Here is a 21889-nt window from a genome sequence, read left to right as displayed (position 1 = left end):
CAGCGATCCCAGCCACGGCGCAGAAGCGTCCGTTCAATACGCAGGCCATGCCAGACTCCGACCCCGGCAGCCCAACAGATCCTGATGCTGCGTGCCTCAAATGCCGGGTGGGCATCATTACGAAGCATGCGCTGCCTTTCTCAAGACAGCGAAGCACCTGCTGATCCTCAGCGTGCATCCCGACGACGAGCGGTGTGCTGTTCTCACAGTCAACAAGGCTCGCATCCGGTTCAAACTGGACGCCGGCGCATCGGCGAACCTCATCTCCAAATCCGATCTCGACACCATCCGCGTCAGACCAAGCATTCTTCCACCGGCCAGCCAGCTCCTTGGCAATGCCATAGCTGCCAGTGGCTCATGCCAACTCGGAGTTTCCAATAAGTCATTTAAAGCGACACTGCGATTTGAGACCGTGGGACCTGACAGAGCATCCCTGCTCGGTGCTCGGGCCTGCAAACTCCTGAACTTGGTTCAGCGAGTCCACATCATGTTATCCTAACCTGATGAGAACGTCCAGGCTGAAATTGATGACATCATCACGCAGTACCACAGCGTGTTCGACAGAATGGGCACACTCCCATACCGATACAAAATCCTGCTCAAACCAAACGCCACCCCTGTGATCCACGCACCACGTCGGGTGCCGGCACTCCTCAAGGACCGCCTCAAGCAGCAGTTACAGGACCTCCAGGACCAGGGCATCATATCAAAGGTCACAGAACCCATGGACTGGGTCAGCTCCATGGTCTGCGTCAAGAAGCCGTCAGGGTGCTGTGGTGTTGGGTGTTCTGACACACAGATGAGCCAACACGGTTGTATATGGTACAACGCTATTTTATTTAAACTTACTATGTACAGTTTTGTCTTTGCACTCTGCACGTGGGGGTTCCCTGCTTGTGATGTTTTAACAGCTCTTCCTTGTTTCTTTGTCCCCAGACCTACTGACCACCAGGTGTCGTGCTCGTGCTTTTTATGTGGTTGGTGTTCTTGTCTGTGATTGGTTGTGGTGTTGTGTGCTCTGATTTGCCTGTTGGTGTGTCCATCATGATGTGTGTGTTTGAATCTCATGACATCCCCCCTTTTTACAAAGATATGTGCCTACGTGGTAATAAATATGATCGTGTCGTGAGTGCATCTAAGAGTGTGTGTGTGTCGTGTGCAGCATGTGCATATGACGGAACTATGTACATGGGGCGATGTCGGGTGCGTCACATGAACCAAGTTGTACCATAACATAAAATAAATGCGAGCGAGAGAAGAAGGAAAAAAAAACTTGAACAGTTGTCCAGTCAGACGACATCTGGAACGATAAACAACAACAGGTTATCATGTAAAATTGTGCAACTTGTTAAACATATGAACGGTATTATAAGTCCAGTCTAATGGGCTTGCGACGAGTTCGGGTTGATCGCCTCAAGGGTGGATCAAGAACCACCGGCTGCTGTGCAGGCATGGCCATGGGTGGCGATGGAAAGGGCGTGATGTGCGGCAGCTCCACAAAGTCATCCTCGGAAGCCTGTTGAGGATCTGGCGTGTGTGTACTGTGTGGCTGTGAGCGTGGAAGTCGGCGAAGGGCGCGCCGATTGCGGCGACGCACTGAACCATCCGGCATGCGAACCAGGAACGAGCGGGGAGCCACTTGTCGGAGGACTTCGGCCGGTGCTGACCAGCCACCATACGGTTGATGGACGCGTACTTTGTCTCCGGAGGACAGGGGGGGCAGGTCCGTCGCTCGTGTGTCGTACCGACTTTTCTGGCGATCACGCTGCATTTGCATGTTCCGAAGAACCGCCTCATGGTCTGTTGTTGGTGCCAGGATGGAAGGTACCGTCGTCCTGAGGGATCGACCCATTAGTAGCTGCGCTGGCGAGAGACCCGTGGATAGCGGGGCCGATCGATAGGCCAGCAAGGCAAGGTTAAAGTCCGATCCGGCAGCAGCCGCCTTGCACAGGAGCCGCTTGGCGATGTGGACACCCTTTTCAGCCTTCCCGTTCGATTGTGGATGCAGAGGGCTGGGTGTCACATGAGTGAAACCATATGCTGCGGCAAAGGACGGCCATTCACGGCTGGCGAAACAGGGTCCATTGTCTGACATGACAGTCCTTGGAATGCCATAGTGAGCAAATGTTTCCCTGCAGGCCCCAATGACTGCGGACGACGTCAGATCATGGAGAGGCATGACGTCCGGGTAGTTTGAGAAGTAGTCTATAATAACGATGTGATCTCTGCCGAGCGCGTGAAATAGGTCAACACCCACCTTCGCCCAGGGGGACGTCACCATCTCGTGTGGTAGAAGTGTTTCCGGAGGTTGCGCCGGCTGAAACCTCTGACAGGTTGTGCAGTTGAGCACCATGTTGGCTATGTCTTCATTAATACCCGGCCAATATACCGCCTCCCGGGCCCTTCGTCTGCATTTTTCGACGCCCAAGTGGCCTTCGTGTAGTTGATGAAGAATCATCTGGCGCACGCTGTGCGGAATAACGATCCTGTGTGATTTCATAAGGACCCCGTCTATGTTGGTAAGATCATCTCGCACATTATAAAACTGGGGGCACTGCCCTTTGAGCCACCCTTCCGTCATGTGGCGCATCACTCGCTGCAGAAGGGGGTCAGTCGCCGTCTCTGCGCGTATGTGGGCCAGACTAGGATCATCAGCTGGCAGATTTGCTGCTGTCAGAGTTACGTGTGCCTCAATTTGACGCACGAACCCCTCCGCATCTGGTGGTGTGCTCACTGCTCGGGAAAGAGTGTCCGCCACGATGAGCTCCTTCCCCGGAGTGTAGATCAGTTCGAAATCGTACCTCCTGAGTTTAAGTAAGATGCGCTGGAGGCGAGGAGTCATGTCGTTCAGGTCTTTGTTGATGATGTTGACCAGGGGGCGGTGGTCAGTTTCGACCGTAAATCGTGGCAGGCCATACACATAGTCGTGGAACTTGTCCAGTCCAGTTAACAAGCCCAGGCATTCTTTTTCGATTTGCGCATAGCGCTGTTCGGTAGGGGTCATGGCTCGTGAGGCATATGCAACCGGGGCCCATGACGACGTGCTGTCTTTTTGCAGGAGTACCGCTCCAATACCAGATTGGCTGGCGTCTGTTGAGATCTTTGTAGGGCGAGTCGTGTCAAAGAAGGCCAGCACTGGTGCCGTGACCAGTTTGTGCTTGAGCTCCTCCCATTCCCGCTGATGCGATTGGTGCCAGTTGAATTCTGTCGATTTTTTTATGAGATGGCGCATATTTGTTGTATGAGAAGCCAGGTTGGGAATGAACTTCCCAAGGAAGTTGACCATGCCCAGGAATCTTAAGACAGCCTTCTTGTCAGCCGGTCGTGGCATGGCTGTGATGGCGCTAACCTTGTCTGCATCGGGACGGACCCCTGACCTTGAGATGTGGTCCCCGAGGAATTTCAGCTCCGTCTGGCCGAAGGCACACTTCGCACGGTTGAGACGCAGGCCATTTTGTCGTATGCGGGTGAAGACACGTCGTAGACGATGCATGTGTTCCTGCGGAGTGGTGGACCAAATGATGATATCGTCCACATATACACGTACCCCTTCGATGCCTTCCATCATCTGCTCCATAATGCGGTGGAAAACTTCAGATGCTGAAATGATGCCGAATGGCATCCGGTTGTAGCAGAATCTGCCAAAAGGGGTGTTGAATGTGCATAGTTTTCGGCTGGCCGGGTCCAGTTGGATCTGCCAGAATCCTTTGGACGCATCCAATTTGGTGAATATTTTGGCTCGCGCCATCTCGCTGGTGAGGTCCTCTCGTTTCGGGATGGGATAGTGTTCCCGCATGATGTTGTTATTCAGATCTTTAGGATCTATACATATACGGAGCTCGCCAGAGGGCTTCTTTACACAGACCATGGAGCTGACCCATGGCGTGGGCTCCGTGACCCTGGATAGGACCCCTTGGTCCTGAAGAATCTGCAGTTGTGCCTTGAGGCGGTCTTTGAGTGGCGCAGGAACCCTGCGAGGTGCGTGAACGACAGGGATGGCGTCCGGTCTGAGTCGAATCTTGTACGTGTATGGCAATGTCCCCATGCCTTCAAACACCTCCTGGTTGTGAGCAAGGAGGGAATGGAGATTTGCGTGGAACTCAGCATTCGGGAAGTCGGATATCTCATCTGGAGAGAGAGACATAATGCGCTGTACCAGGTGAAGGACCTTACACGCCTGTGCGCCCAGTAACGAGTCCTTTGATGAGCCGACAACTTCGAAGGGGAGTGTGGCCGTGTACATCTTGTGGGTCACCTGTAGCTGGCAAGATCCTATGGACGGGATGACGTTCCCGTTATAGTCAACCATCTTGAGCCGGGATGGCGTGATGGGTGGTTTGACCTTCATGGCCTGGACTGCAGAATATGCAATCAGGTTGGCGGATGCGCCGGTGTCCAGACGGAAGGCGACGCGCGATCGGTTGACCGTCAGGGTGGCACACCACTCATCGGCTGGATTGATGGCATTGACCTTGTTGACATCGATGACGGAAACGCGGAAGGCATCCTGGTCATCTGCATCACTTAACTGGAAGTCTTGATGCGTGGGCTGGACGGTCCTGACTTGTCTGCGAGATTGTCGAGGATGCGCCGGATCCATGGGTTGAGCCGAACGACAGTGGGCTGCGTAGTGGCCCATCTTGCCACATCTGAGGCACTGTCGGTTTTTTGCAGGACATTGCCCTTTTAAATGTAGAGCTCCACAATTGCCGCACGTCATGACGTCACGGCGTTCGTTGCGCCACTGCGCATGCGCAGTGCGATCTTGCGATGGGCGCGCCTGCGCAGTGCGTCCCTCGTTGTGGCCATTATTTTTGGCGCGCACCTGCGCGGGAGACCGCGAAAAGCGCGGGAAGCGGCCGCTGTCGTCCGGGCCGTAGGTCGGGAAGTAATCGACGGCCTGGATGCGTTCGACGTCGTGGGCGGCCTGGCTTGCCGATTCGACGGCTGGGGACCCCCTCCGTGCCAACTCGGACGCCTGAAATTGGGCAAAACGGCAGGTAGCATTTTCGTGGAGGACACAGGCTTCCACAGCAGACGCTAAGGTGAGGCTTTTTATTTTAAGAAGCTGCTGGCGTAGGCCACTAGAGGCAACGCCAAAAACAATCTGGTCCCTGATCATGGACTCTGTGATGGTGCCGTAACCGCAGGACTGCGCTAGAATCCGGAGGTGCGTCAAGAAGGGTTGAAAAAGCTCCTCCTTACCTTGCAGGCGTTGCTGAAAGAGGTATCTTTCAAAACTTTCATTTACTTCAACTTGAAAGTGCTGGTCCAGCTTGAGGATGATCGTGTCATATTTGGACTGGTTTTCGCCCTCTTCGAACACCAGTGAGTTGAAGACGTCGGTGGCGTGCTGACCTGCGTAGAAGAGGAGCATTGCCATCTTCGTTTCATCCGAGGCACTCTGTTTTTCGGTGGCACGGATGTACAGGTCAAATCGCTGCCTGAAGAGCTTCCAATTGGTACCTAGGTTCCCCGCGACCTGCAACGGCTGCGGTCCGTCGGTGTGGTCCATGTCCAGAATGGCAGGTTAGTAGGCAGGTATCGATCCACTCCTGTACCATGTGGTGTTGGGTGTTCTGACACACAGATGAGCCAACACGGTTGTATATGGTACAACGCTATTTTATTTAAACTTACTATGTACAGTTTTGTCTTTGCACTCTGCACGTGGGGGTTCCCTGCTTGTGATGTTTTAACAGCTCTTCCTTGTTTCTTTGTCCCCAGACCTACTGACCACCAGGTGTCGTGCTCGTGCTTTTTATGTGGTTGGTGTTCTTGTCTGTGATTGGTTGTGGTGTTGTGTGCTCTGATTTGCCTGTTGGTGTGTCCATCATGATGTGTGTGTTTGAATATCATGACAGGTGCTTCGAATCTGCATCAACCCCAGGATTTAAACCGCAACATCATGAGGGAACATTACCCGATACCAAAACGAGAGGAGTTGACCAGCGAGATGGCTCATGCTAAACTCTTTACGAAGCTGGACGTCTCCAAGGGGTTCTGGCAAATACAGCTGGATGCATCCAGTCGCTAGCTGTGCACATTCAATACTCCGTTCGGTCGCTACTGCTACAACCGGATGCCTTTTGGCATCATCTCTGCCTCAGAGGTATTTCACCGCATCATGGAACAGATGATGGAGGGTATCGAGGGGGTGCGCGTGTATGTTGACGATGTCGTAATCTGGTCCACAACTCCTCAAGAACACATTGATCGCCTCAAGCAGGTATTCAACAGAATCCATGAGCATGGCTTCCGACTCAACAGAGCCAAGTGCTCGTTCGGTCAATCAGAAATCAAATTCCTTGGTGACCACATCTTGCAGCAAGGCGTGCGGCCAGATGCTGACAAGGTCTCGGTGATCAACGCCATGAAGACCCCAGAGGACAAGAAGGCGGTCCTCCGCTTCCTAGGGATGGTCAACTTCCTCGGGAAGTTCATTCCCAACATGGCGGCACACACCACAGCCCTCCGCCATCTCGTCAAAAAGTCGACGGAATTCCAGTGGCTGCCCGCTCATGAGAACGAATGGCGTGAGCTGAGGGCAAAACTCACCACAGCCCCGGTTCTGGCGTACTTCGACCCTACCAAAGGGACCAACATATCCACTGACGCGAGCCAGGACGGTATTGGGGCGGTGCTCCTCCAACGGGATGACACCTCCTCATGGGTCCCAGTTGCGTATGCCTCCAGAGCCATGATGCCCACTGAGTAACGGTACGCTCAGATCAAGAAGAAATGCCTGGGCCTCCTAACGGGAATCAACAAATTTCACGACTATGTGTATGGCCTCCCAAAATTCACGATTGAGATGGACCACAGGCCACTGGTCCACATAATCCAGAAGGATTTGAATGACATGACGCCTTGGTTACAACGCATCCTCCTCAAGCTACGCCGCTATGACTTTGAACTTGTCTACACGCCAGGCAAAGAACTCATTGTTGCAGATGACCTTTCCAGGTCTATCACCACACCGTGTGAACAAACTGACTTTGTCTGCCAAATCGATGCGCAGGTGCAATTGTGTGCCTTCAACCTTCCGGCCACTGATGAGAGAGTCATCCAAATTCGTGAGGAAACGGCCAAGGATCCTCTGCTGCAGCGTGTGATGCAGCACCTCACGAATGGCTGGCAGAAGGGACAGTGCCCCCAGTTTTACAACGTCAAGGACGACCTGACGGTGGTGGACGGCATCCTCATGAAGCTCGATAGGATTGGGATTCCGCAGAGCATGCGAGCTATGGTGCTCGGCCAACTCCATGAGGGTAACCTGGGGTTCGAGAAATGTCGACGCAGAGCTCGAGAGGCAGTCTGTTGGCCGGGCATCAGCCAGGACATTGCCAGCATGGTCCTCAACTGCCCCACATGTCAGAACTTTCAGCCAGCTCAACCCAAGGAAACTCTGCCGCAACATGAGATAGTGACCTCCCCATGGTCCAAAGTCGTGTCGACCTTTTCCACGCCAAGGAGCGCAAAGGAGCATGCCCCCCTAGTGTTGCTGGCAGAGGTCTGGGATCTGGACTCCTGATCTGGTCGGAGGCGAGCGTGCAGAGCGAGGTTTGCTCGCAAAACTGGCTCATTGCATGCCACGCTGAGAGAGGCGGGAATGTCATGGTAAGGGGGGGAAGGCCTGGGGGATTTGAAGGCCCCGGGATGGAAACCTGACTCCATCTCAACAAGGAGACTGTGCGGCATTTGTGCCACATCTTCACGGACGTGGCATCCCCTGGAGGAGGAGGACACCTGTTCCCGGTTGCCGTGAAGGTCACCGCAGCCCTAAACCTTTATACCATCGGGTCATTCCAGAGCTCGAGCGGGGACGTGTGTGGCATATCAGAGTCATTCGCCCACAGGTTCATCCAGGAGGTGACGGGTGCTCTGTAAGCCCAGACATCCAACCATATTACCTTCAAGTGGATCAGGCCCAGCAAGATGCCTGAGCTGCAGGATTCGCTCCCATTGTCTGGGTGCCCCAAGTCCATGGGGTGATTGATGGCACGCATGTCACCCTGCGGCACCGTGGCATCAGGGAGAACCCTATATTAACAGGAAAGGATTCCACACCCTGAATGTTCAAATTGTGTGTGACCATTGCCTTAGGATCATTCATGTGTGTGCCCGCTACCCTGGGAGCGTGCATGACAGCTACAACCTGGGACACTCGGAGATCCCCGGTGTCTTCGAGGACCACCCCAGGATGATGGGTTCGCTCGTGGGGGACAAGGGATACCCGCTGAGGTCATGGTTGATGATGCCAGTGTGGAGGCCTGAGACTGAGGCAGAGACCCAATATAATGAGGCCCACATTGCCAGCTGTTGACGTGCTGGAGGAGGAGGGGGAGGAGTAGGGACATGCGGCTTCAACCGAGGAGGAGGAGGAGGCAGACCAGGATGGGCTGGAGGAAGAGCCAAAGGAGGAGCAAGAGGATGGAGGACAGGAGGCAGCAAGGGTCCAACATGCCACATCATCTCCTGATTCTCCTTGGCGCTGTGTCCGTCAGCTCAATGTTCCCTTCCTTCCACCCCAGCACCCAACCCCCCTCCAATCACTCAGCCCACTCCCCAACTATCTGTTCTCCCTCCAAAGTTCGATGTAACATCACTCCAGAGTGATGGAATTGTGTCAGCACTGTCAACTGTTTGGCCCCTTGTTCCGCACTGTAACCAATCACTGTTTGTCGATGTACCATTTGTCAATGTTCCCTGTTGATCATTCTTTTTGTCTACTATGTACGTACTGTGTACGCTCCCTCGGCCGCAGAAAAATACCTTTCACTGTACTTCGGCACATGTGACAATAAATCAAATCAATCAATCAAATCAATCAAACAGTTCATTATACAAGGCAAGAGAGTGATGACCCCTCGCTGTGAGGAAAGCTCGAGTGCTCCTCAGAATCTGATTAAGCCTGACTGCGGTATTTCTGCCGACAGCGCGGTCACACCCATCCTCGTGATGAAGTCTGCATCGGGGGCTTTTGATCATGGACCACTGTGCTGGATCGAGGGTGGGGGGAGGAGGAGGGGGAGCAGTAGGAATAGAGGGTGGGGTGCGGGCAGACCCGCTGTGAAGACTAAAGTGACAGAGGTGTCACATGCCTCAGGTGTGAAATGTTTTAATGGTGAACATTTTAACGTGATAGATTTCTGTTCCTCCTCGCTACAGATAGTGGCCTCGCCAGTGCCCACTCCATGCTCCTCAATCTTCTTGATCTTCCGTGGCCTACTGCTATGTCTAGGTGTGTCCCCAGGATGCGATTCCAGATGGCCTGGCCGCATCAGCTGGTGATTGGGCAAAGCAATCGGCATGTGGTCAGTGAGCGGGAAGGATAATTGTGTGGGACATCAACAACCCACTTGAGACAGGTCATCTGAATGAAGAGGCAGTGGATCCTCACCTCTCTGGTGCAGGCCGACCTCACTGTTAGTCATTGCTCTCTCCTCGCGCAACCCTGCAATCCCCAGGGTCAGTTCCCCATAGGAGGTGAGGACTGGGGTCTTTGGAATTCCTCCCATTTTCTTTGCCCTTTCCTTCTTATTATGGGCTATCTTCTGTGGGGACAAAGAGAGGACATTGTGAGCCGCACACTTGATTGGTCAGGGGGTCCTACAGCAGATGGCATGTGTGGGCACCACACCTAGACATGAATAGGGTTGGGCTGGTGGGTGTCAGGGGGTTCTGAGGTACAAGCTTGAAGATCGGGTGCGGCAAGGGTGTGAGGTATCAGCCAATGGATTGGGGTGCGTGGTTTGGGAATGTGAGGGTTGGCAGGCAGAACCTTTGCCAGGAGAGTTGTGGTGACTTACCCTTGCCGTTGGTTGGAGGTTATTTGTCTTCTTCTGACATTGGACATGGGCCCTCCTGGTCATGCTGCCGGCAGTCACTGCAGCTGCCACTGCCTCCCAGGCAACACTGCTGACCCTGTTGTTGGTTCTCCAACACCCTCGGTGGTACAGCGTGCCCCGCCATTCATCCATGACGTCGAGGAGCCTGGCCACGTTGGCATCCCCAAAGTGACGATCAGGTCTTAGCACTGCCATCCTTGTTGCTTGACTGGGAGTGAGTGCTGAGGGAATGTTTAAATGCAGCTCCCCCTTGTTAGCGGCGAGCAGCTCAGGGCGTGAGTTGGGCAAATTAGATGGCGAGGGAGCCAGGCATGGCGAGGGTCACGTGGGGTTCAATTTTAGGAACTAAGAGCGGGTGAATAGATGTCGCAATCTCGCCATTGCAGCCGACGCGAAACACCCTGCAAAACCCGGCCAAAACGACACTTTGAAAGTTTTGGGGTGAATCGCGCCCCATTATGTTTAGTTAATAAAACTCCCGTTTGTTGAAAGTCCCCAGGGCAGTTGTTGATTTAATGGACCACGCAGAACTATAATAAATATAAAAGGAGAATATGCCTTTCTGTAGTTTAAGTTGTCCACAAAGATTAGTGTTTTTTTCCTGGTCATTTGTAACAGTAAAGGTTTTAAAACGTGAAATCTTGTCATGTCATTCTTTCAGCGACTGAAGTTTGAATCTTTTTGTAAAGCTATTGGTCTCTATGGGGTTTGGAAAAATCTCTTTCTGAAATAACATAATTACCTTTCCCGGATCCTAACAACATCCTCTTCAAGCTGCAAGCACTCCCAAGTTATCGTTTTAAAATTTCTCACATGCAAATTCTGTTGATGCACACTTCTGAAATGATCTAGAATACTATAACATCCAGGGTTTACAATCCAAACACAATGTTCATCAAAGTAATTAGTAGTATTTTGACATTTGGCAATTTCATTAAGGTTAATGTAGTCTCAATAGAATCCGTATTCTTCACCAGTTACTACTCGATAGGATTAAAGTAAAATCTTCTATTTTTAATTAGTTAACAGTCAACTGGAACTTATCTTTAGACTTTTACATTAGGTAAAGGGTATGTGTAGTAGTGGGCCCCTTGGAGGGACACAATTGGCCAGTCAGGCCATAGCACGTGGATCCCAGGGCTGAGCGCGGGCTTTTCCCTGGCAGAATCGACCCTGGAGCTGTAGAAGTCAGTAAATCCGAGCACTTTGGATATAGATATAGTTATTCTAATTAATTGTTCGTTGTTGTTCGAACCTGGTGGTCGCCAGTCACTCAGCTATCATATTGACCACAGAAAAATACTTTTCACTGTACTCCAGTACATGTGACAATAAATACCAATCAATCAATCAATCAATATTGATGACGAGGATCATCGGAAGCGCCTTTGTGACCAGATTAAGGCAAATAGCAGAGCACTGCAAATATGGACTTGCCCTTAATGACATGTTAAGAGACCCTCTAGTGTGTGGAGTGAATAACACTGTGATACAGAATAAACTGAGTACAAGATAATCCTGAAAAAGGCGCTGTAGGTTGTTCTCGCTATGGAAAGCGCAGAAAAGGGTGCTTTAGAGCTTCAAAGTGTGCAGGGTGGCAAAGTCCATCAGGTCTGGAAAGAAGCTGCAAACGGCAGCAGCGCCAAGATTGAGGGCATTGGTTTAATGATCAGAGAAATGCAGAACGCGACAGAATGCAGAGATATTAAAGGTTCAGTCAGCAGCTAGGGAGCAGGAAAGAGTGCGGGAGTTGTCAGGAGGGTCACTCCCAGGAAATGTTCCAAAACTAAGGAAGCTGCATGTTTTGACTGTGGTAGAAAAGGGTCAGTAAGGAGCAAGTTTTGGAATAAGGATGGCCTGCCCACTGAAAGCAGGTCAGCAATCTGGCTCCACATGCACAGCATTGAAGGTAACTCAGAAAATGGGCCAAAAGTCTTTAGATTGAATAATATGAAGGTGGGCAAGTAGCCCCAATTACAATAGTGTTAATGGTCAATGGTCGTCCATTCAAGATGGAGGTAGTCATGGGAGCCGCCGCCACGGTATCGATAACTCTATGGAGTGGTTCAACCCCTGAGATTAAAGAACGTTGCAGCCAGGCTGTCCACATATATGGGTGAGGCTATCAGGATTGTGGGGACAACAACTCCCTTATGAGTAACAAGCAGCAATCTGCCCAGCTACCCTGGAGCAGAATTTCAGGCCAGAGGTCAGGTTTGATGGGGCATGATTGGTTCCAAGAATCAAGTTAAATTGGCTGGAAATTTTCAAGATAAATGGAGTTAGCCTGCATGAAGTCCTAGAGGTCCATTGGGTAAAATCAGAGGGTCAAAAGTCAAGATTCATGTTGATTCTGAAGGTACACTGAGGATCTATAGGGTCAGATATAGATAAAGAGAGAGAAGATATAGGTAAAGAGAGAGAAGGTATAGATAAAGAGAGAGAAGATATAGATAAAGAGAGAGAAGATATAGGTAAAGAGAGAGAAGATATAGGTAAAGAGAGAGAAGATATAGGTAAAGAGAGAGAAGATATAGGTAAAGAGAGAGAAGATATAGATAAAGAGAGAGAAGATATAGGTAAAGAGAGAGAAGATATAGGTAAAGAGAGAGAAGATGTAGGTAAAGAGAGAGAAGATGTAGGTAAAGAGAAAGAAGATATAGATAAAGAGAGAGAAGATATCGGTAAAGAGAGAGAAGATATCGGTAAAGAGAGAGAAGATATAGATAAAGAGAGAGAAGATATAGGTAAAGAGAGAGAAGATATAGGTAAAGAGAGAGAAGATATAGATAAAGAGAGAGAAGATATAGGTAAAGAGAGAGAAGATATAGATAAAGAGAGAGAAGATATATATAAAGAGAGAGAAGATATAGGTAAAGAGAGAGAAGATATAGGTAAAGAGAGAGAAGATATAGGTAAAGAGAAAGAAGATATAGATAAAGAGAGAGAAGATATGGGTAAAGAGAGTGAAGATATAGGTAAAGAGAGAGAAGATGTAGGTAAAGAGAAAGAAGATATATATAAAGAAAGAGAAGATATAGGTAAAGAGAGAGAAGATATAGGTAAAGAGAGAGAAGATATAGGTAAAGAGAGAGAAGATGTAGGTAAAGAGAAAGAAGATATAAAGAGAGAGAAGATATAGGTAAAGAGAGAGAAGATATAGGTAAAGAGAGAGAAGATATCGGTAAAGAGAGAGAAGATATAGGTAAAGAGAGAGAAGATATAGGTAAAGAGAGAGAAGATATAGGTAAAGAGAAAGAAGATATAGATAAAGAGAGAGAAGATATGGGTAAAGAGAGTGAAGATATAGGTAAAGAGAGAGAAGATGTAGGTAAAGAGAAAGAAGATATATATAAAGAAAGAGAAGATATAGGTAAAGAGAGAGAAGATATAGGTAAAGAGAGAGAAGATATAGGTAAAGAGAGAGAAGATGTAGGTAAAGAGAAAGAAGATATAAAGAGAGAGAAGATATAGGTAAAGAGAGAGAAGATATAGGTAAAGAGAGAGAAGATATCGGTAAAGAGAGAGAAGATATAGGTAAAGAGAGAGAAGATATAGGTAAAGAGAGAGAAGATATAGGTAAAGAGAGAGAAGATATCGGTAAAGAGAGAGAAGATATAGGTAAAGAGAGAGAAGATATAGGTAAAGAGAGAGAAGATATAGATAAAGAGAGAGAAGATATAGGTAAAGAGAGAGAAGATATCGGTAAAGAGAGAGAAGATATAGGTAAAGAGAGAGAAGATATAGGTAAAGAGAGAGAAGATATCGGTAAAGAGAGAGAAGATATCGGTAAAGAGAGAGAAGATATAGGTAAAGAGAGAGAAGATATAGGTAAAGAGAGAGAAGATATAGGTAAAGAGAGAGAAGATATCGGTAAAGAGAGAGAAGATATAGGTAAAGAGAAAGAAGATATAAAGAGAGAGAAGATATTGGTAAAGAGAGAGAAGTGCACTTTTCAAACGAATGAGGTGGCTTATAATAATCTCTACTAGTGTCACAAGTAGGCTTACATTAACAATGCAATGAAGTCACTGTGAAAATCCCCTAGTCACCACACTCCAGCACCTGTTCGGGTACACTGAGGGAGAATTCAGAATGTCCAATTCACCTAACAAGTATGTCTTTCGGGACTTGTGGGAGGAAACCGGAACATCTGGATGAAACCCACGCAGACACGGGGAAAAAGTGCAGACACCGCACAGACAGTGACCCAAGCTGGAAATCAAACCCGGGACCCTAGCGTTGTGAGCAACAGTGCTAACCAATACTGCCTAACAGCGGCAGGAACCTGGGTTCGATTGCAGCATGGCGACTGACTGTTTGTTTGGAGTTTGCACATTCTCCTCTCGTCTGTGTGGGTTTCCTCCGGGTGCTCCTGTTTCCTGCCACTGTCCAAAAATGTGCAGGTGAGATGGATTGGCCATGTTAAATTGCCCTTTAGTGTCCAAAGGTTGGGGTTACAGGGATAGGGGGAGGGAATGGACCTAGGTAGGGTGCTCTTTCGGAGGGCCATTGCAGATTTGATGGGCTCCTCCTGCACTGTAGTGATCCTATGATTGGACTTAATTTTGTAGAAGCATCGGACATGCATTCCTTTAGAATCATTCAATTCAGTATATTTAGCTTTTTTGTTAACTTTGAAAAAAACTCTTTCATTCTAAATCTGTTCAGAAGTACATATCTATGTCAATAATGAACGTGTGCCCACTAGACAGACAGATAGCTATAGTCAATAAAGATAAGTTGAAAAAGTGCCTCACTAAACTGTGGGACGGTGCTGAGATAGTACAGCTCCAGCAGGAGCAACAAATTGATCGCCTTGAAGAAAAATATATTAAGCTCAATCAATCTTCCTATGAAAAAGCAAGTTGTTGTTGAGAGGTTGGAGATGGTTGGAGAGGTTGGAGATGGGTTGGTGGCCTGCAAGGACATGGAGTAGATATCTTGAGGAGGATAAGGTGACAGCATTTTTCAAAGGGAGGGGACGGTACACAAGGAAAGGAAATCCTTTACTATATCCAGGCAAGTTCAAGATGAGCTTTGAGAGGGCCAGAGGGGAAGATAGGAGAGCATCCAGGAAAAGAAATGGGTTCGGGACTGGGGAGAGGAGTGGCCTTGGGGAAAGTTTAGCCTAACAGACAAGGGAAAGGGGGGAACCTGGCGGAGTCATGCAGAATGAATGGTCTCGATCTTAGTGACAAAACCCTTCAGGCTCTTGCAGTTGTCGGAGGTAAGCTTGGAGGAAACAAAGACCAGCTTAAGTCTGCAGATCTTCTGGGCTATGTATGAAAGCAAAGTGAAGAAAAATCATGAAACTATATTACTCCTGGGCAATGAAGTGTTACTGATAACTTTGAAAACTTCTTTGTGGCGACACTGAAGGGATTTGGAAAATGGGCCTTATTTAAAAAAACACACGATCACTTACCCACTCGAAATCTTCACCAACCCGTTGGTTCCAATTTGATGTCACACCTCGGGACAGGTAGCGAAACCACCCGTCCACAAGCATTTGACAGAATTTGAACTGAGAGTTGCGATGTCTTTTATGCCAGGTGAAGGGAGGCGGGAAGAATATTGGGAAGCTGCTGAGACCCTCCAGACAGAAGCAAGGACACCACAAGCAAAGTTATGAGCTGTCCCCCCCCCCCCCCCCCCCCATCTGCAAGAGCCTCCTGGATTTCCTTCCCCACAATGGTGGGAAGCTAATTGAAACCAGCAATTCTCCAGCAGAAAAAAATCCATTAAAATCCCTTCCCCCGTGTAGTGATCTCGGTATGTGTCAATACATGTTCAATTAATGTAAAGTAAGTACAGACAGATGATCACTAGATGGCAACACTAACAGGACCTATAAAAGGAGTTTCCCGCTCTTTTTTAGTTAGTGTGTGTGTAGAAAACAGCTGGAGTGAAGACGTGACCAGATCAGAGTGTAGTGTATTTTTGTAATTGTTAATTTAATATAAACTTAATTACTTCTTTTATTAGTTTAGTATCGAAGTGAAAGAACTCACTAGTTTATTATATATTACTCAATAAACATTTTTGTCATTATCTGGAAGATTTTAACTATTTCTCATCAGAATTCAATACAACTTAGCAAGACAAAAGGGCAATATTTATATTACAATTTAGTAATATAACACCCCAAATTAAGTATGCACATAAAATATAGAGACTATGGCAAGGAATTACCAGTGATTCTATGATTTGGGTGACTGTGTTATGTAGAGAGGATAAGGAAGCTAAATCTACTTCAATTGAGGAAAGAGATTAAAATAATAAAGGAAATAGATCGAATGCAGATCAAGGGACATTTTTATGAAAAACCACGAGAGACGAACCAGAGAATGTGGCGAATAACTTCAGCCTTAGAATGGCTGAGTAATGGAAAAGGCAGGCATGCAGTCAAGTCTGGAAGCATTCAAAGCAAAATTATTTTGGTTCCTGATTTCAAACACACCCATGGGATTGTCAGTCCTTCAGCTGAAGGGATTCTACCAGTAAATTAAATAGGATGAGACTGATTCAAAATTTTTGAATAAACCGTGAGCAATGCTTGACATGCCTCTGAACTGATGATTCAGAATTACCTAAAGCAGATTCGAATGGAATGCCTGATGACATGTTTACTGCGTTGTACCTAATCCAAGTAATCGCCTGCACCACTCAGCGTAATCTCATTTGCTCCCTTACCAACTGAATCATTGGCCCACTTTTCCCCTTGTACATTCATGCCTTTGAATGTTTCCTTTCACACTCTCCGACCACACCGAGTGCCTTACAACTTTTGAAAATATATCTGACAACCCTAAATGAGATTTAGTCATCCTCCAGTCTAACTCAGTGACTCGTATTCAGATGAATAGAAGTCCCTGACATCTTTCAAAATAATGGACTCAATTGTTCCTCGTCTCATTGAAGTCTTTATAAACCGAGATTTACTCTGGATTATCTCAGCGTATCTGATGCACAACCCCATATTCCTATTTGTAGCTGCTCTTTCTGTGTAATACTAAATGATGCATTTCCATTTAGTCATCAAAGTGCAGGAAAACATAATTATATGCTAATGTTTATATTAGTTTGTGGAACAAGTTTATCTCAGCAGGTTTATTATAAGTTATTAACAAAATGTATTGAATTGTTCTTACCCTAAAGTAGTTCCGGTTTCGAACTGTGATGGTTATTTCATTCTTCACGGTGTTACTAAGAATGTTTTATTGGATTTATTTTGGGAGCAAGAAGGAAACGTCAGCATTGAGCTGTGGCATTTTCATGAGCAGTTTGTGGAAAAGCACAAACCCTATTATAGCTTCACTGTAAATGCCACATATTGTGAACTAATTGGTCTACAGATCCAAGTCAGATAAAACATGACCCCTGTGCTCTTGCCTTGGCAATATATTATATATATATATATATATAGTCTTTTGGGAGTACACAACTTGAATATTTCTGTAACAAGAGACATGCTATTGAAGCTTTTCATCTTGCACTCATCAGGACATCTGCACAAGATAAACCAACAGTAAACGGAACAACAATTCATACCGCATGAGAAGAGAGTGGTGACTGGTTGGCAGGTGGGCTCATGTCCACACATTACACCTTTTCCAACTAAACAATAGCTTGGGATATCACCATTCCTTAATTCATTTCCCATAGCAATGCCTTGACCAATCAGAGTCGATCTGCCTGATTTGAGTTTGAAACGAAAGCACGGCATTTATCTGTTAACTGTTCTCTGCTGCAGTTCCCAGGGCAACACCTCTAACGATCAGAGTCCACTTGCCAACCAAACCACACTCTGGAGGTAGAGGGTAGATGCACCACTCGGTATAATGTGAAACCAAAGGAAAGAAGACCTTGGGCGGGATTCTCTGTCCTGCCACACTCGCTTTCTGGTGGGCCCCCGCAAGCAGATGGATTCTCTGTCCTGGCAGCCGGCCAATGGGATTTCCCATTGTGTGCATCCCCACGCTGTCGGGAAATCCCCGGGCGTGAGTGCGTTGCCAGCGAAACGGAGAATCCCACCGGCGGAGAAGCCTGCCCCTTGTACTTAAGTTGTGCCTCACACCTTTCTGGTGCAACCAAACGCTTTACAGTCAGTGAATGATTTCTGAAGTAACTGGTGCATTATTGGAAAACATGACAGATTATTTACGAACAAAAAGGTCTCACAAACAACAAACGAGGTGAAAGATCAGGGAACTTTTTTTTGATGGTGTTACTTGAGGGTAGATGAATAGCTAGAATAGCAAGAGAATCCTTTCTCTTCCTCAAACAGCGCAGTAAAATCTTTTGCATCCACATGGGCAGGCAGACATAGCCACTGCCTAACATCAGGGGCGAAATTCTCCTACCCGCCCCGCCACATTTCTGCCCCGACCGGCCGGCGGGAGTCTCCGTAACAGCGGCCGGTCAATGGGGTTTCCCATTGTGGGGCAGCCCCACGCCGTCGGGAAACCCCCGGGCGCCGGCAAAACGGAGACTCCCGCCAGCGGAGAATGACGCCCCTCAACTGGAAAACAGTGGCCGGAATTCTCCGTCTGATCACGCTGGCGGAATTCTCCATCCATTCGCTCCGGTGGGATTCTCCGGTCCAGCTGCTTGTTTCGGCTGAGCACCAAATTCTCCGTTCTCGCTGGTAGCGGGGTGAACTCGGATCAGGGAATCCAGGCCAGTGCCTCTGACAATGCAGCATTCCCTCAGTCCTGGACTGAAGTGAAACATTAGATTATGTGCTTGAATCTTATTGCCAGGGAATAACAGGTTCGACTCCTGCATTATTTTTCTCTGTCAGGGTATTGGCACTAAAATTATTTTCCGGGATTAGACTAGAGGAGGAGTAAAGGAAAACTCTCCTGATTTGCAGCACTCTCTTTGGGAAAGTTTGCCTGTGCAGACATGAGGTAAAGATAAGGATCGCCTCAGGTTGAATTGTAAGGCTCCCTATGGCAATATAATCTAACACTCTTACTTTGCAATTGCAAACATAACAACAACAATTACACTTGAGGAGGTGTTTCACTGGCTGTAATAAAAATCCGGAGATTGGGAATTTATGCAAAGTATATGTCATTCCCACGTTCTCCCCGCGTTTGCGTGGGTTTTCTCCGGGTGCCTCCCGTTTCCTCCCACAGTCCAAAGATGTACAGGTTAGATGGATTGGACATGCTAAATTGCCCCCTAGTGTCCGAAGGTTAGGTAGGGTTATGGGGATAGGGCAGGGGAGTGCGCCTAAATGGGATGCTCTTTCGGAGAGGCGGTGCAGACTCAATGGGCTGGATGACCTCCTTCTGCACTGTAGCGATTTTATGATTGTATGATTTGAATGATTTTATCTTAAGCCTCTATGACTTTGATATGGTCAAAATTTGAGCGGAAAAATAGGAAAAAAGAACCATAAAGTTTCATAATTGATAAACGATATTGATCTTCTGAGGACTTTATACCTATAGATTTTATCACCCTCAATCCATCAATTTCTTTCATAAGGAGCTCCATTATTTTGCATTTCCTTAAGGAAAAGGTCATGGACTCGGATGGAAGGTCAGAAATCAATTGAATAGGACAGCACGGTGGCACAGTGGTTAGCGTTGCTGCATCACGGTGCCGAGGTCCCAGGTTCGATCCCGGCTCTGGGTCACTGCCCGTGTAGAGTTTGCACATTCTCCCCGTGTTTGCGTGGGTTTCGCCCCCACAACCCAAAGATGTGCAGGGGAGGTGGACTGGTAATGCTAAATTGCCCCTAATTGGAAAAAATGAATTGGGTATTCTAAATTTAAAAAAACAAAGAAATCAATTGAATAACCATTGTTTTTGTAAGCGCCCGGCTAATTTCTCTCCTAATGCTCGAGACCTATTGAAGAGGATCTTCCTCTTATTTTCTGTCCAGGCCATGTGAGGCCACGGATGTATTTTTGTAACAAACTCAATCCACGATTACTTCAACAATGAAAGATCCCACTGCTTCCAAACAGCAGTTTTGCATTGGCAACAAGTCCACTCTGCTATTTCTGCTTCATGGAGGCAATCATTTGTGAGGATCATGAATTTAAAATATTATGGGCATATGTTTTAGCTCATATCACTCCATAATCACAATTATGATACGGTGATACTATAATCAAACAGCTTGTGCCGGATCAAAGTGAATACTTTTAATATAAATGTACTCATTTTGTGCTAGATTGAGGTTAAATATGTCCCACATATCAATGTTTACTCAAGGTATGTAAGTAAAACAGCATATTAATTATTTTACATGCACTCACTTTCTTCACTGTTTTATTTGTTGCCTGACACTCACTTATCATTCCAATTAACTCTAGTATATTCCTAAATAATATATTATCTTTATTTCAAGACCAGAAAAAAAACACAGCCCAGACAGAGAGAGTATGAGTGACTAGCCTATTTATGGGAAGGATTAAGAGTTTACATTTCAGTTCAAATTAGCAGCTTAATTATCAATCTGAGTTTAACGTGTGTTTGTAAGCATAGTCTAAGATTTTAAAAATATGTTTGCCAGCTTTCTTTAGCTTAGAAAGCAGGATATCTTCCAATATATTCAGGTTTCTGCAGTTGTGTGTGAGAATCTGGAAGTAGCATTTCAGTCACTTTTACTGCAAAGCTATCACTCAATGTAAGAATAGCTGAACTGCATTAGATAACACACATTGTCTGAATGGCTCCAGTAAGCCAACAGCTGGGTCCTCTTATACAGAGTCAATAGATGTCCAAACTAATCTATTTCTGGCTGCTCTCTTGACCTGAATAGGCTATAAATATTGTGGTCTATTGCTTTGTTCTTTACAATGACTGTCTCAGCAAGCATTACAAAGGCTCAGTTGAGATCTATCAAAAGTTCATGATTCAAGTTTAAAACAAATTGGTGAATGTTTTCCCTCGTCTGTGAAAATCCAGTTTGCAGCTTCCATTAAACTAAACTCATAAAAAGGAAATGTTATTAATGTTTTTATTAAGTACTGAATTCTGGTTCAATGTAGTTGTGTTCATAAGAAATGGAACCATGAAGAAATGCATGTCGTGAGATCACAGTAACCTCATTGTAGTGTTAATGTAAGCCTACTTGTGACAAAGATTATTACATTAAAAATTTGAACGATTATCAAACTCACTTAAACCTATCATTAATAATAAAAATGTTGTGTTTTTTATTCCATTCAATACAGAAAAATAGTCCGGATATTTATCATAACACCCTGAGCTAGTGCATGGTCTATTCCAGCTCCACTTCATGGCTTCATTTCTCATGAACACATCTGTCCTTCGACTTTAGATCACTGGTATTCCTTTCTCAGGCTCCCTTTTGGGCCTTCTATTGCCATCAGGTGTCCCTTGAACAATTGTGCCCCTTCAATCAGGAGATTCAACCAAGTAGGTCTGTTCTGAGCAAGATGTTGACATCTATGATGCATTTCTTCAGGTAGGCCTTCAGAGTGTCTTTGAAGCGCTTCCTTTGTCCTCGTCTTGTTCAGGAGTCTTCCTAGAGCTGGGCAAAGAAGATTTGTTTTGGCAGTCAGGACTCTGACAACCAGTCTTGGTGTTTCCTGGTCTTGTATCAGATGGTTTCTTCATAGTTTGAGATGATGGCTGTCTTCAGCTCTTTAAAGTTTTCACCTGCTCCATTAGAATCGACACGTTGGAGATTTTGGATAAGACATTGTTGGAGGTTCATGAGCATGTTTGGCTCTTGAAGCCATTCAGCATTGATCTTTTTTCTGAGCTGTTTCTTCATCTCCCGCTGCTCCTGCTGGAGTTTGATGAACACAGAGGTAGATGAGCCGGTGGTCTGTTCATCGGTCATCTGCGCTGGTCATTGCTTTGGTGACGCGGGCATCCTTTCGGTTTCAGGGTGGGACGATGACGAAGTTGATCATGTGCCAGTTCTTTGATCATGCAGGTCTCCAGGAAGTCTTGAACTTGTAATTTGGACAGAACAGCGTGTTTGTGATGACAAGCTATTTTTCCGCACATTTGACAACCAGGAGAACCTCGTTGGAGTTGCA

The sequence above is a fragment of the Scyliorhinus torazame genome, chromosome 19 (assembly GCF_047496885.1).
Source record: "Scyliorhinus torazame isolate Kashiwa2021f chromosome 19, sScyTor2.1, whole genome shotgun sequence".
In the NCBI taxonomy this organism is placed as follows: domain Eukaryota; kingdom Metazoa; phylum Chordata; class Chondrichthyes; order Carcharhiniformes; family Scyliorhinidae; genus Scyliorhinus; species Scyliorhinus torazame.
This window is presented reverse-complemented; position numbering follows the sequence as displayed.